Genomic DNA, 15,985 nt, shown 5'->3' on the forward strand with positions numbered 1-15,985 from the left:
TTCATGCCACCATTCACTCCATTGTGCCATCATCTGCTCAAGTCACCAATGGCCTTGTGCCAAGTAACCAATGGTTACTTTTGCTACCACCTCACCTGCCTCTCTACTGGGTCCTCTGTGAGTTGGTCTCTTGAGGTTCCACCAGCTCTGTTAGTCTCATGCAGGCTGGTTAGTCTCTCTCCCCTCCTGCCCCCAGAAACCCTGTCCCTCAGCAGGTCTAAGCACTTAGACCTGATTATCAGTGATTTCAGCTCCAGTGGTCACTTAAAAGACTGAATGGGGCCTGATCAGCTCTATCTTTAAACAGGGAAGAGGAACAGGTCAAGTCATGCCTATAACTCTTAGGCTGTGTCTACAGTGCTACTTTCAGCACTAAAGCTTTTATCATTCAGGGGTGTGAAAAAACACCCCCCTGAGCAACAAAAGTTTTAGCACTGAAAAGCACCAGTATAGACAGTGCTTTATTTCCAGAAGCTATGCTCCAGGTGATAAAGCTACCACCCCTCAAAAAGGAATTAGTAAAATTAAAAAACCTTATGCTTTCATGAATTAATCTGATGGTGAAAAGTTCTAGATTGATAACCTTGACTGACAGGTCTCCCCAGGTGAGCAGGTTTCCCATGCTACCTTTCCAAAGTTTCTCACCCCTGACCCAGAAAGAACAGGTCTGGGATGATACAGGATCATTTGCCAAGACCAATTCTATCCTTGGCCTTTCTGCTGACACTTTCAACAAGAGGGTCAATTGTGGTGGTTCCTGGAATGGGGATGCCCATCTAGATTGAGACTTCTAAACTCACCAGGTTGCTGAAGAGCCATCAGTCAATAATAAATGCTTTGCTCTTTTATATCACCCTCACCTGAGGAATTTAGATAGCATTACACATGTCACTAGTATCTCCATTTTACAGATGGGGAAAGTGAGACAGCGAAGAAGGTGATTTGTCTTAGGTTTTACAGCAAGTCCACCAGTGCTGGAACCAGAACACAGCTCCACTGACCTTGCCAGTCCATGCTTCAATCAGCAGACTAGGGGTTTCCAAACTTGTACAAAATGAGAAGCATGTCTTAATGAAGAGTTTATCTTGTGGATACATTTCTCCCACATGTGATCATTTGGATCCACCTCCCCTTCCTTTCAGAGCTGCATAACATCACCAGGGCCGGCTCCAGGCACCAGCCAAGCAAGCATTCCGCCTAATCCTAGGGCGGCATGGATCCTTTTTTTTTTTTTTTGTTGTTCTGCTCCAGCCGCCCTGTAGGGGGCGGCGGTGCGAAGGACAAGAGCGCACTGCAGCAAGCCCGGCAGGGCAGCCTGCATCCTTCCCTCCCAGCCGACCGGAGCGGTGTGGAGCCCTCCTGGCAGGCGGCACGGCGAGAGGGGCCGTGTGGCAGCACCCCGCTGAAGCCCTGGTTGCCCCCTTTCTCTCTCTCCCCCCGCTAGCCGGGGCACATCTGCAGGGAAGGGAGTCCCCCTGGCTCTGGCCGCGCCACGCCACTTTGCTGTTCTGGCCGCCGCGGGTTTTTGTTTTTTGTTTTTTTTGCTTGGGGCGGCCAAAAAGCCAGAGCCGGCCCTGAACATCACTATGGCAAATACAGCAATCACATGAAAAAGTAATATTGGGAAAGGAGTGAGTGTATTTTTAGCTTTTAATGAGAAGTATTGTGTCCTTTTTGGAAAAAAAAGTTCATCACAGTGTCTATATTTGTGCTCCATTTCATCTCCCCCTCCAGCTGCTTTGTTTCAGCTAAAAACCAGTTGAGCCAGCACCATGTGACCAGCCAGTTTTCTGCAAGCCACTAGCAAGAACAGGGCAGGGAAATGTGGGGCAAAGGACTTGTTGGTTGCAGGGAGTGTGTTGTGACAGAGAAATGTGTGTGTGTAGAAGGGGATAGCAAGACTGTGGGAGGAAGCAGAGAGGGAGAATATAGAGGCCAGAAGTACATGGGGCAGGATGAGACATGATGCTGTTACTGGTACCATGTCTGATGCACAAAACAGAGACGGTCCTGAAAGCAGCTAAATCCAAAGGGTTGATTGCTTACAAAGCCAAAATACGCTGCTCTTTTGTGACCTGAGACCTATCACCTGGGGACATCTGAAAGAGTTTGTACCTCTTGAATGAGTGTATGAGGCCCAATCCAAAGCCCACTGAAGTCCATGGGAGTCTATTTTTCCAGGTCTGGAAAAAGCTACATAATTCACAACAAAAATCTGCTGCTGGCTCTGGGCCTCCAGTCACTCTCTGCCTGCCATCTCCCACAGATGAGTCTCTCCTGCTCCGCTCCACCCTTCTCTGGGCCCTTCCACAGAGGCGCCTCTGTTGCTCCTGGACCATCACACCCATCCTGCACCGGCAGCTCCACCCCTACCAGACCCATCTTCTGATTCCGAGTAGTCTTGCGAACCGGACCCCACCTTTTCACCTGCATGGTCCTACAGCCTGGACCCTTGGCTCCTATCGTACCCTCCGGTGTATGCTCTACTGGCTGACCCGTGGTTCCACTACCTGCAGGTGCCGCTGATGCCTGGCGACCCCTATGCCTGGCCCTACTGGGCTGCCTGGAACCCCTACCATGAGCGCAGGATGCCATCTCGCTTGCAGCACTGCCTGTCCCCAACAAGGCCCCTCCCCTCTGTCTTTGAGGAACCTCTGGCCATCCCCGCTCTGGTGGCACCAACAGCATCTTTGCCACCTCTGGTCCATTTGGCTGCCTTCTCATCTCCAGGCAATGCCATCATTCTTCTCACCACCCTCCCTCGCCGACCGCTTGCAGTACCAGGACTTACTTCGACGCATGGCCACAGCCCTCAATCTGCCTGTCGAAGACGTCCAGGACCCACAGGATTAATTCCTGGACATCCTACAACCCCTTGTTGACTCATGTACCACCCTTCGTATCCACAATGCCCTTCTACAACTGGCCCAGACCATTTGGCACACTCCGGCCTCCAGTGCCCCTATACCAAAGTGGAATGCCGATTCTTCATGCCCCCTAAGGGCATGGACTTTCTTTTCACACACCCGTCCCCCAAACTCACTGGTGGTCCAAGCCACGACCAAGCGTGCCTGCCAACAACACCTGCAGTCCACGTCCCCTGATTGGGTCGCCAAGAAGTTGGATCTCCTGGGCTTCAAGGTCTACTCCTCCTCTGGTCTCCAATTCTGCATTGCCAGCTACCAGGCCATCCTGGCCAAGCATGATTTCCTTTCATACTCCAAGCTCATGGACTTCCAGGCCTTCCTCCTCCCATAGAAACAATAGGACTTCCAACATCTCCTAGATGAGGAAAAGTTGGTGGTCAAGGTGACTCTCCAGGCCATAGTTGATGCTGCCGATATGGCGTCCCACTCGCTGGCATCCAGAGTTGTCCTTCACCAGGATTCCTGGCTCCAGTCTAGCGGCTTCTTGCATGAGGTCCTGACTACCCCGAGGACCTCCCTTTTGACCACCACAAGTTGTTCAATGACAAAACAGATGACTCTTTGCATACCCTCAAAGACTCTCGTGCCACTCTTCGGTCACTGGTCCTTTATACTCTGTCCCCTGCCTTTGCCAGCAACGGTCATCCTTCTGACCCTGCCCTTGGGCCACATACCAGCCTTACCACTAGCCTTACCCCCAGTGCCCACCAGATTCTTCTCTGCGTTGCTCCCAGCGACTCCGTTACTCTGCCAGTGCTACTCCTGCTTCTACCTTCCTCAGCGTTCCTCCAAGCAGCCTGAGAACCGCAAACCTTCTTCCCCCCACTCTCACCACCCCACCAGTGTTTTTCAGGGGTTGCCTTGCCCTCTTCACTTACAACTGGGGCAAGATTACCACCGATCACTGGGTGCTGGACATTGTACATCGGGGTTACCTCATTGAATTCCCCTCCTTCTGACCTAATTGCCCATCCTGGGAGTACCCTGCCACGTTATCGCATTCTCACCTTCTGAGAGGAAGCAGATGCCCTCCTCCAGAAGGGCGCTATAGAACTCATTCCACAGCGCTACCAGGGCTGTGGCTTCTACTCCCCCTATTTCCTTGTGCTGAAGAAAGGGGGTGGCCTTCGCTCTATCTTGGACCTCCAGCTGCTGAACAAATTTATTTGCAAGTTCCATTTCCGTATGGTCACCCTCCTCCTCATTATCCCCTCTCTTCCCCGTGGAGCTTGGTTCGCGGCTCTTGAAATGAAGGATAAATATTTCCACATCCACCCTGCTCATTGCAAGTTCCGCTTCGCGGTCGACCACTTTCACTACCAGTTCTGGGTCCTCCCCTTCGGGATTGCTACTGCCCCCCCATGCCTTCACAAAGGTCTTTGCTGTCATGGCAGCTTACATGCACTGCCTGGGTAACTCAGTGTTTCCAAACTTGGACGATTGGCTCATGGTGTCATCCTGGTCCTGCCTCCTTACCATTACTCAGATCTTGCATGCCCTCCTCGGCACCCTAGGGATTTGTATCAACAAGAAAAAGACAGTCCTCACCCCTACCCACTCCCTACCTTTATAGGGGCTCACCCGGACTCTGTCGCAGCCCATGCCTTCCTTCCCTTGGAACGCTTTGCCACTCTTACTGCCCTCATCGTGCAGCTCTGCCGCCGCCCGTGCGCACACGTCTATCAGTGCCTTTCCCATCTGGGCCATATGGCGGCCTGCACCTCCATTACCTCGTATGCCCGTCTCTATCTACGCTGCCTCTAGATGTGGCTCCACTCCATCTACAACCTGCAGTCCGACCACCTCAGCAAACGGTTCCTCATTCCCTCATCAGTTCTCACCTCTCTCACTTGGTGATGCAGCCTATCCACGGTCTTAGCCAGTGTCCCTTTCACACCTCCCATGCCCCACCTTCCCCTCATGACGGATGCCTTGCTAGTCGGATGGGGCACTCATCTGGCTGACTGCACGGCTCTGGTCACTCAGGGAGGTGAGGATGCATATCAATGTCCTGGAGCTGCGGGCCGCCCACCTGGTACTTCATGGGACCTTAAGCTCGTCCTCTCCGCCCTCACCAATACGCCTTTTGAGCCACTCGCAAACCTGCTCCCTTGCCCATCTTTCCATGAAGGTGATCTTTTTGGTGACCGTCACCTCTGTGAGACAAGTTAACAAACTGGCAGCCATGACGGTCGACCCCCTTCACAGTCTTTCATAAGGACAAGGTCTCCCTCCGTCTCCATCCCAGATTCCTCACCAAGGTTGCCTCCCCGTTTCACCTCAACCAGTGCATGCATTTCCCTACCTTCTACCCTAAGCCGCATGCTTCCCCTCAGGAAGGTGCTTTTCAAACCCTAGATGTCCACCAGGCGTTGGCCTTTTACCTCCAGCGCACTCGTGACTTCCGGGCCTCCCCTCAGCTCTTTTTTGCCATGGCTGAGTGTTGCCGCAGCCACACCCTTTCATCGCAACGACTCTCCAAATAGATTTCTCTTTGCATCACGGGCTGCTACACATTCTCCCGTACACACACACACATCCCCCAGGAGTCATGGTTCACTCCGCACAGGCACATGCTGCTACATCCTCACCAGCTTCGCTTTCTGTTCCAAAGCCTCATCCTTGTCAGAGCCCTCACTGTGTTCTGCCACACGTCCGAGGAGATCGTCTCTGATAACCAAGCTGTGACAGAGTAGGGAGTATTAACCTGGTAATGTTGCATGGGAGTTTTACTAGTTTACTGTCTGCATTGATACCAGATGGTGATGGGAAATAAGGGTGTAACTTCACTAAGGGATGATACTTGACGATTAGCACATAAAGGATGTCTGCTGCCTTTCATAACCTGAGCCCAGGAGGGGGTTGGGGCCAGGTGACACCTTCTGCCTGGGAAACTGGACAGAGCCTGGAGGAGAAGCCGGGGTGTGTGGCTGGGGGAGACTGCTGGAGGGAGTTTCAGTTTGGAGCTGGCTGGGGAGACATGGGGAGGCCCAGAACCTGGGTCTGGGCTCCCCAACCCCCAAGATGGACCTGAGTGAGAGGTCCTGTTTTTAGTACCTACAAGCTCTGTTTTAGACTGTGTTCCTGTCATCTAATAAATCTGTTTTACTGGCTGGCTGAGTAAATCGCAGGATGGGGGGATACATGGCCCTGACTCCCCCGCACTCCATGACAATTACTCCCTACTCCATCACATCTCTCCCCCCTTCAAGACTGAACTGAGTGGGGTCACTCTAACCAGTGACCTGGGGAAGTTCGGGGCCCCCTCACCGGGACAATGCATCAGCTACCACATTGGCACTCCCCTCACATGGACCACCTTCATATCATAATCCTCCAGGAGCAGGCTCCACCTCAGGAAGTTGGCATTGATGGTGATGGCATTAAGCTTCCGATAGTCCACACAGAACCAGATCGACGCGTCCATTTTGGGGAACAGCACCAGAAGTGAGGCCCAAGGGCTGGAAGATGGCTGGATCACCCTCAAAGGCAGCATGTCACTGACCTCTCTTTCTAGGTCCTGAGCAGTTTTCCTTGTGACTCGGAAGGGGGAGCATCTTATAGGAGGATGTGATCCTGTCTCCACCCGGTGGACAGTGAGATTAGTGAATCCAGGCTGGTTGGAAAGCAGCTGTCGGTACAAATGCAGAACCCCTCTGATCTCAGCTTGCTGGGCAGGTGTTAGCTGATCAGAGAGGGGAATTGGTTCCAGGGAGGAGCCAGCTCCTGTCTCAGGGAATAGATCTACTAAAGGGTCATCTCCCTGCTCCTCCCAATGTCTACACACAGCCAACACCACATTTCCCCCTGTCATAATATGGCTTCATCATATTAACATGGTACACCCGGTGGCAGTGTGACCAGTTAGTTCTACCACATAGTTTACCTCATTTAGTTGCTTGACAACCTTGAAAGGGCCTTCCCAGGTGGCTTGTAGTTTGTTTTTTCTCACAATCCCAGTGGCATAGGCTATAAACAGGGTGCCTTGTCATGTAACTTTGGGTTCATCCTGCCAAGACTTTCCCGGAGCAACGTGTTGTGATCAACAAAACCTGGTTCCTACCTACCCACGATCAACCTAGCTGGCCACTAAATTGATATGGACTCTGGACTGGTAACTATAACATCGACTGGTGGGACAGTGTGTGGTGTGATTGAATACATATGCTAATTATTGTATCTTCAATAAACACGGTGTATTGCCTTTTCCCCTGAAAATGATCCCATGTACACCTCTACCCCAATATAATGCTGTCCTCGGGAGCCAAAAAATCTTACTGCGTTATCGGTGAAACCACATTATATTGAACTTGCTTTGAGCCGCCGGAGCACGCAGCCCAGCAAAATTAATTATACAGCAGACAGAAACAATTACAGTACCAGACAGAGACCATGCAAATAAACATACAAAACAATACAGAAGTGAGGATTTCATAACTACATCTATACAGACATAAGAGTTTTTCAGCTGTGTCTATTGATAAGAAAGTTCTTACCAGACAGAAAACTATCCAACTAAATTTCCTTTTAAATGTTCTAGGCTCTTTCCTTTCTCTGGAGGTGATAGGAATATCAGGGCAGGATTGTATTCCTACCAGCCCAATAGCACCTTATTTCCATGTGATTAGTTTGGAATGTGAGGATGTGACTGTTCACTTCTCAGCTTATGGCTGCCTCTACTGCTTAGCCAAAGGCCTTACTTAGCCTAAGAACAGAGCCTCAGACTGTCCCTTACGCAGACAGAGAGTGATTTTAATTCTTTCTTTTATACCTCTATAACTAGCTAAGTAATAAAAATACACCTAAATTCTTAAAGTATAGGCCTTTACAGACAGGCCTAAATATCTATATACTAACACTGTCCTGACCAGAGCACTGATTGTTAGTGTTCCATAGGACAAATGATTGCTAATGTGAGAAAAAGCAAGTTTACAGTTCGCTTTGTTCGGGGGTGGGGAGGCAAGAAAGGATCACTGGGCCATCCAGTGCTGTCAGAGTTTCCTATTAATGAGCGCCAATTCCAATGCTCCTTTTCTGGCAGATGTGCCTTAAGGACACCCCACCTAACTAAGCAAAGCAGCTTGGAACACACTTTTTATGAAAGGTATAGTCCTGGTCTATAAATGAAACTGAGGTTTATCTGATCTGTGAGTGCCTCCAGGGTTATCCATAAAGCCTCGCTGGGCTAAGAATCTTTGGCTCTTTAGGACAGCTGTTGCTTGTCTGGCAGACAAAAGATTGCTGTCTGTCTGCACTGTGTAATTATTTCTCCAATTAGGACTTGGTTGGTTCTATTACAGACTTTTTCCACCCATGCAAGTGAACATTTTTTTTTGTTAGGGATTGCTGCTCTTTAATTACCTCATAGAATATTAGGGTTGGAAGAGACCTCAGGGGGTCATCTGGTCCAATCCCCTGCTCAAAGCAGGACCAACACCAACTAAATCATCCCAGCCAAGGCTTTGTCAAGCTGGGCCTTAAAAACCTCTAAGGATGGAGATTCTACCACCTCCCTAGGTAACCCATTCCAGTGCTTCACAACCATCCTAGTAAAATAGTGTTTCCTAATATCCAACCTAGACCTCCCCCACTGCAACTTGAGACCATTGCTTCTTGGTCTGTCATCTGCCACCACTAAGAACAGTCTAGATCCATCCTCTTTGGAACATCCCTTCAGGTAGCCTGCTCTATGATTGAACTGGGGACTGAAGTGAGGCTGACCAGTCTGTAGTTCCCCAGGTGCTCTTTTTTCCCTTTTTAAAATAAATAGTTATTTACATTGTGCTTATTTTAGCAGGAGTTTGAAGTGAATCAGCTATTCTATGCGGAAGATTTACTCCATTTCCTGTTTTCTTCAGCAGATGTTAACACAGGTGGTCTTTGTTCCAAGTGGCTTTATTATTAGTGAAAAGTACCCTATTGGTAGCCCAGAAACTAAAGTCCTGAATTTGCCCACAGGACAAGAGCAGCCAGGGCCAGTGTAACCACTAGGTGAACTAGGTGGCCGCCTAGGGCGCCAAGATTTGGGGGCGCCAAGCAAGACTCCAGCAAGAACGGGTGTCTGGAAGTGGCTGGCTGCTCCCACCTGGCACTGTCAGACAGGAACGGACCCTAAGATGGAGGCGCTCCCGCTTGGCTGCAGCCTGCTGTAGCTTGGCCAGCAGGAGGATGCTTTAAGCGTAATTTCTCCAGGCTAAGCTCGGGACTCCCTGCATTAGTTTCCAGCTGCCTGTTGAACCCGACTGCTTTGCAGACGCTGCCTGGCATGAAGGTTCCTGTGAACACTTGCTGTGGTGCATTAGTCCCTGCAGAGCGTGGCAGTCTCAGACCAGAATCTATGGGCCAGGTAGGAGCAGTCAGCCTCTTCCAGACACCCACTCTTGCTGGAGTCTTGAGAGGCAGGGTCCTTAGCACAAGACTGGCCAGGCCTGTGTGTAACGTAAGAAGAAGAGGGGGCAGGGTGGACGGGAGTTCTTGCCCTGGGCCCACGTCGTCCGGGAAATCTGCTGTAATCTCTGAATTGCTCCAGCTCTCGGGAGGGTTTTTAAGTCCTGGGTTCCTTTGGGGGTGTCGTCATCCAGGGCCCTCTGTGCCTGGTGCTCTTTGTACCAGTCCCAATCGGCTTGCTGTGGCCTTCTCAGCTGCCCAAAACAAACTGGCTCCAGAGAATTTGTTTTCCCTTCTGTTGGCCTTCACCGTCGCCGCCTCATTCGCTCTGTTTTCGCTGTTATCTTTGCAGCTCTGCTCCACTTAGTTCTCCTCTTCTCACGACTGGGCAGCTGTAGATTTCTCGTCTGTAGATTTCTCATTGAGCCCATGACCGTGGGCCGGGGCCAGCATCTTATCTTCACACAGAGCTAGCTAAAGTGCCGAGTTAACCTGTTCTCTGCTTTTTTCTTTTTCCCCCCCATCTCTTGGCCTCTCATACTCCTGCAAAGGAATCTTCCATTCCCCACTCACACACCTTTGACCCTCCCCAAAATGCTTTGAGATGCTTGCAACAGCGTTAGCCACATACAATGCTGATCTGCCTTCCCCGGGAGCTCCCTGAGGGAGGGGGCCATTGGGGTGTGACAACACCCTCCCTGTCCCTGTGTTCATGCTCCTCCCCCCCAGGACCAGAAGCAGGTCCAAGGCTCCTGAGGGGCAGGGAGAATGGACGCAGACAGGTGTAAGGGGGCCAAGGCTGGGGCTGTAGCTGGGGGAGGGTCTGGGTTTGGGTTTGGAGCCACAGCCAAGGGCCGAGGCTGGGGATAGGTGTGGAGCTGGGAGCTGGGTCTGCGGCTGATGGTGGGGCCAGAGCAGAGCTGGTGGGGCGGGCCAGGACTGGGTGGCACTTGCCTGGCCTGCGGCACCCCCCCCCAACGTTCCTCCATGCCCCCCTAGGGGGATGCGCCCCACAGTTTGGGGGTTTCTGCCCTAGAACCTGTGCTGACTCCTCAGGCTGCCCCAGAGCTTAAACACACCCTCTCCCAGGATTCTACCAAAGGTATGAGCCGACTCGGTGCCAGCTGACCTCTCTTGGGGGTCCTGCTAGCACGGGGAGCCCATAACACACACGCACTCAGCACAGGACTCGAACGCAGCACTGCTCCTTACTTACCAGGACACAAAATACACCGTTCTCTACCAAACTCCCAAGCCTGGCTTGCATGTCCCCCCTCAGTTCCCTTGGCTCTCCAGACAGTGCTCTGGGCTGGGCTCAGGATCGTCTGGGCTCCTCCAGCCTCCTTCTGCTGCAGGGCATAGCTTGGGTTCTAAAACATGGCTCTGCCTTTCCTCCAGTTCACCCCCTAGGGGTGGCCCATATCCTTCCCCTCTGCTGTCCAAACTCTCTTCGTGTACCTCTCTGACCTCCCCCAGGAGTCCTTTATAACCCCCAGCTTAGTCACCCCTCTCTCTTTGTCCTGCTTGGGGAATTTCCACTCCCCAAAACCCCAGCAGATCAACTTGGCCAGACTGGTTTCCCAATGCAGGCACCCTCCTTAGCGTAACTATTACATGGTCAGAGCACAGTCGTTAGAGTTAAACACTCCCCATTGCCCTTGGGCTGGTGTGGATCCTGTCCACAATGGTGAATACTAGGGCTGTCAAGTGATTAAAATAATTGATCGTGATTAATCGCACAATTAATTGCACTGTTACAAAAATATTTAAATGGTATTTTATTATTGTTTATGTTTTCTACATTTTCAAATATATTGATTTCAATTACAACACAGAATACAAAGTGTACAGTGCTCCCTTTATTTTTTTTATTACAGATATTTGCACTGTAGCAAACAAAAGAAATAGTATTTTTCAGTTCACCTAATACAAATACTATAGTGCAGTCTCTTTATCATGAAAGTTCAACTTACAAATGTAGAATTATGTACAAAAAATAACCGCATTCAAAAATAAAACATTGTAAAACTTTAGAGCCTACAAGTACACTCAGTCCTACTTCTTGTTCAGCCAGTCGCTCAGACAAACAAGTTTGTTATCATTTGCAGGAGATAATGCTGCCTGCTTCTTGTATACAATGTCACCTGAAAGTGAGAACAGGCGTTCTCATGGCACTGTTGTAGCTGGCATTGCAATATATTTACGTGCCAGATGCGCTAAAGATTCAGATGCCCCTTCATGCTTCAACCACCATTCCAGAGGACATGCGTCCATGCTGCTGACTGGTTCTGCTCAATAACGATCCAAACCAGAGCGGAGTCAGATGCCACCAGGAGAAAGTTGATTCTCTTTTTTGGTGGTCCAGATTCTGTAGTTTCTGCATCTGAGTGTTTCTCTTTTAAGACATCTGAAAGCATGCTCCACACCTCATCCCTCTCAGATTTTGGATGGCAGTTCAGATTCTTAATCTTTTTGTCGAGTGCTGTAGCTATCCTTAGAAATCTCACATTGACACCTTCTTTGCGTTTTGTCAAATCTTCAGTGAAAGTGTTCTTAAAATGAACAACACGTGCTGGGTCATCATCTGAGACAGCTATAACATGAAAAATATGGCAGAATGCAGGTAAAACGAGCAGGGGACATACAATTCTCCCCCAAGGAGTACAGTCACAAATTTAATTAACGCATTATTTTTTAAAGAGCATCCTCAGCATGGAAGCATGTCCTCTGGAATGGTGGCCGAAGCATGAAGGGGCATACGAATGTTTAGCATATCTGGCACATAAATACCTTGCAATGCCAGCTATAAAAGTGCCAATGGAATGCCTGTTCTCACTTTCAGGTGACATTGTAAATAAGAAGCGGGCAGCATTATCTCCGGTTTGTCTTAGCGATTGGCTGAACAAGAAGCAGGGCTGAGTGGACTTGTAGGTTCTAAAGTTTAACATTGTTTTGTTTTTTAATACAGTTATGTAACAAAAAAATCTATATTTGTAAGTTGCACTTACATGATAAAGAGATTGTACTACAGTACTTGTATAAGGTGAATTGAAAAATACTGTTTCTTTTATCTTTTTTACAGTGCAAATATTTGTAATAAAAAATAGAAAGTGAGCACTGTCAACTTTGTATATTGTGTTGTAATTGAAATCAATATATTTGAAAGTGTAGAAAGACATCCAAAAATATTTAATACATTTCAATTGGGATTCTATTGTTTAACAGTGTGATTAAAACTGTGATTAATCACGATTAATTTTTTTAACCGCGATTAATTTTTTTGAGTTAATCGCTTGAGTTAACTGCGATTAATCAAGAGCCCTAGTGAATACACAGCTGTAGGGGCTTTCCATTTCCTAATAACAACTTCATAGTATTAGCCAGAATTCATAAGTTGTACAGACAGACCCTCCAAATTCCCATGGGGACAGGTGCTCTTCACAAATAAAGGCCAACACTGCATGGCTCATCCTCAGACGCTCTGCACCAGTACAATTCTCGGGTGCAGGTAGCTCCCCATCTGGCCTGCACACAGCAGCTCTCTGCCACGGGGAGCTGGGATGACTCAGGTCTTATCAGTTCTGCAGGGAGCTTTGTCCTGGTGCAGGAGGTCTGGGCTCCCCTCTTCAACCTGCCCCTGGCTTTCAGCTGTTTTACCTCTTCTCACTACCAGGTTTACAATGGTGCCGGGCCCCCACTCAGAAGGGGCCCTGGTGTCCAGACCATGGCCCCGTCCCCCTACTCCACCTGCACTCTGCCTGAGGCACCATCTCCACTCAGCCTGTTCCCCCAAGACCTCACCCACTGCTTGTTCCTCTCCGCCCTCTCCCTCCCACCCACTGCTCACTCCTCTCTGCCTCCTCCCCCCATGCGAGCGGCAGGAGGGGCCTCAGAGGGGAAGAGGCCAAGCAGGGGCGGGGCCTTGGGTTGGAGTGCAGGGGAGGTAGGGCCATGGTCCAGGTGCTGGGACTCACAAAAGGTTCATCCAGCCCTGCCTCTACTGAGTTCAGGAACAATCTCTCCCTAGGGAGCTGGGAGGCTGGCACAGCAGTCCCTGAGTTACTGGTCCTCCCAAGAGTCTGGGTTGGCCATGTGGATGCAGGCAACTCTGGATTCCTTGGCTAATCAGTAATGCTTGTGCCTCTTTCAGGAGGGGGTCTCTGCTCCAGACAGTACTGAAGAAAAAGTGTGTCTAAAAGCAGCCTTTGAAGGAGGCCTGGGCTGTTGCGGCAGAATGTGGAGCCATCACTGCACGGTTTCAATCACTATGACAGCTGTGTGGAAACAGGTTTTCCTGGAAGATTTTGAAAAATTACCTTTTCCACGTTACAATGAAACCAATCAGGGAGTTGAACTTGGGTCTTTTACTTCCAAGATGAAAGCCTTGCCCACTAGGTTATTGGTTACTCTGAAGTGAGGCTTTTTCTCACTAAAATTCCCATATGGCGGTGGTTGCTAATGGTACAGGTTTCTGCATCTGAGTCTGGGTCTTAATGTAGCTCAGTGGCAAGGGTGAATGAAGTAGGAATAATCATAGCAGAAATATGCCAGAATAATGTAGTGGCCATCCAAAGGAAGAGTAACCAGCTGAGGACAGTTAGAATAGTCCTGAGCAGAGAACAGGTATTTAATGTTAGATGCGGCTACATGCAGCAGGTTGGTCATACAATTGAGGAGAAGGGAAATTCCAGAGAGCGCTGGACCACGTGCTAAGTGCCGTACTGCAGGCTGAGTGCTTGTGTGATGGAGTAGGGAGTATTAACCTGGTAACGTTGCATGGGAATTTTACTAGTTTACTGTCTGCATTGATACTAGATGGTGATGGGAAATAAGGGTGTGACTTCACTAAGGGATGACACTTGACGATTAGCACATAAAGCTGCCTTTCGTAACCTGAGCCCAGGAGGGGGTTGGGGCCAGGTGACACCTTCTGCCTGGGAAACTGGACAGAGCCTGGAGGAGAAGCCGGGGTGTGTGGCTGGGGGAGACTGCTGGAGGGAGTTTCAGTTTGGAGCTGGCTGGGGAGATGGGGGGAGGCCCAGAACCTGGGTCTGGGCTCCCCAACCCCCAAGATGGACCTGATTGAGGGGTCCTGTTTTCTGTACCTACAAGCTCTGTTTTAGACTGTGTTCCTGTCGTCTAATAAACCTTCTGTTTTACTGGCTGGCTGAGAGTCACAGTGAATTGCAGGATGTGGGGGGTACAGGGCCCTGACTCCCCCGCACTCCATGACAACTACTCCCTACTCCATCACATCTCTCCCCCCTTCAAGACTGAACTGAGTGGGGTCACTCTAACCAGTGACCAGTGAAGTTTTGGCTCCCCTCTTCAGGACAATGCATCAGCTATCATGTTGGCACTCCTCTTCACATGGACCACCTCCATATCGTAATCCTGCAGGAGCAGGCTCCACCTCAGGAGCTTGGCATTGATGGTGATGGCATTAAGCTTCCAATAGTCCACACAGAACTGGATCGACCCGTCCTTTTTGGGGACCAGCATCACAGGTGAGGCCCAAGGGCTGGAAGTTGGCTAGATCACCCCCAAAGGCAACATGTCACTGACCTCTCTTTCCAGGTCCTGAGCAGTTTTCCCTGTGACTCGGAAGGGGGAGCATCTTATAGGAGGATGTGATCCTGTCTCCACCCGGTGGACAGTGAGATTAGTGAATCCAGGCTGGTTGGAAAGGAGCTGTTGGTACAAATGCAGAACCCCTTTGATCTCAGCTTGCTGGACAGGTGTTAGCTGATCAGAGAGGGGAATTGGTTCCAGGGAGGAGCCAGCTCCTGTCTCAGGGAATAGATCTACTAAAGGGTCATCTCCCTGCTCCTCCCAATGTCCACACACAGCCAATGCCACATTCCCCCTGTCATAATATGGCTTCATCATATTAACACGGTACACCTGGTGGCGGTGTGCCTGATTCGACAGTTCCACCACATAGTCTACCTCATTTAGTTGCTTGACAACCTTGAAAGGGCCTTCTGTGACACTCTATACATTGGGGGAACACCCTACACCCCCATGTTCATCTTTATAAAATGATTGTGTGGTATCCAACACAAAGTTTGTCATGTTGGGTGTCTTCAGAAGGCTCATAATGCACTGAGCATAGTTGTTATAGTGACGTTATAGTAATTGTTACAGTAATGTTATAGCAAGGTTATAGGTTATAATTTCATGTATATAGTTATGAGGCTGAAAATCTATCCTCATGGCTTAAAGCAAGCCCATGCAAAAACTCTCCAAGAACAGAGAGTCAGTTCACACCTCAAGGCATGGATGGGACAAACCCAGCCCAGCCTCACAGGAACAATAGACACTGGCTTAGGCAGCAACAAAAGAATCTGTTAGAGCCTCAAGGGAGACACCCCCTTCCTTTGGTCAGTTTGGGACTGCGATGAGGTAATGCTCACCTGACTCTGTAGGGGCGGGGGCAAAGCCAAGAGGAAAGAAAGGACATGATAAAAGGGAGAGACATTTTGCCATGCTCTCTCTCTTCCACCCACATCTACAGACACCACTACCACCAAGCGACTGAAACGCTAATCAAAGGGGAGAGCCTGACTGAAAAGTAACCAGCCAGCCTGTGGTGAGAAGCATCTAAGTTTTTAAGGACATTGAAAGTGTTAAGATCAGCTTAGAATGCGTTTGCTTTTATTTCATTTGAC

Source organism: Trachemys scripta, chromosome 10, assembly GCF_013100865.1.
Source record: "Trachemys scripta elegans isolate TJP31775 chromosome 10, CAS_Tse_1.0, whole genome shotgun sequence".
In the NCBI taxonomy this organism is placed as follows: Eukaryota; Metazoa; Chordata; order Testudines; family Emydidae; genus Trachemys; species Trachemys scripta.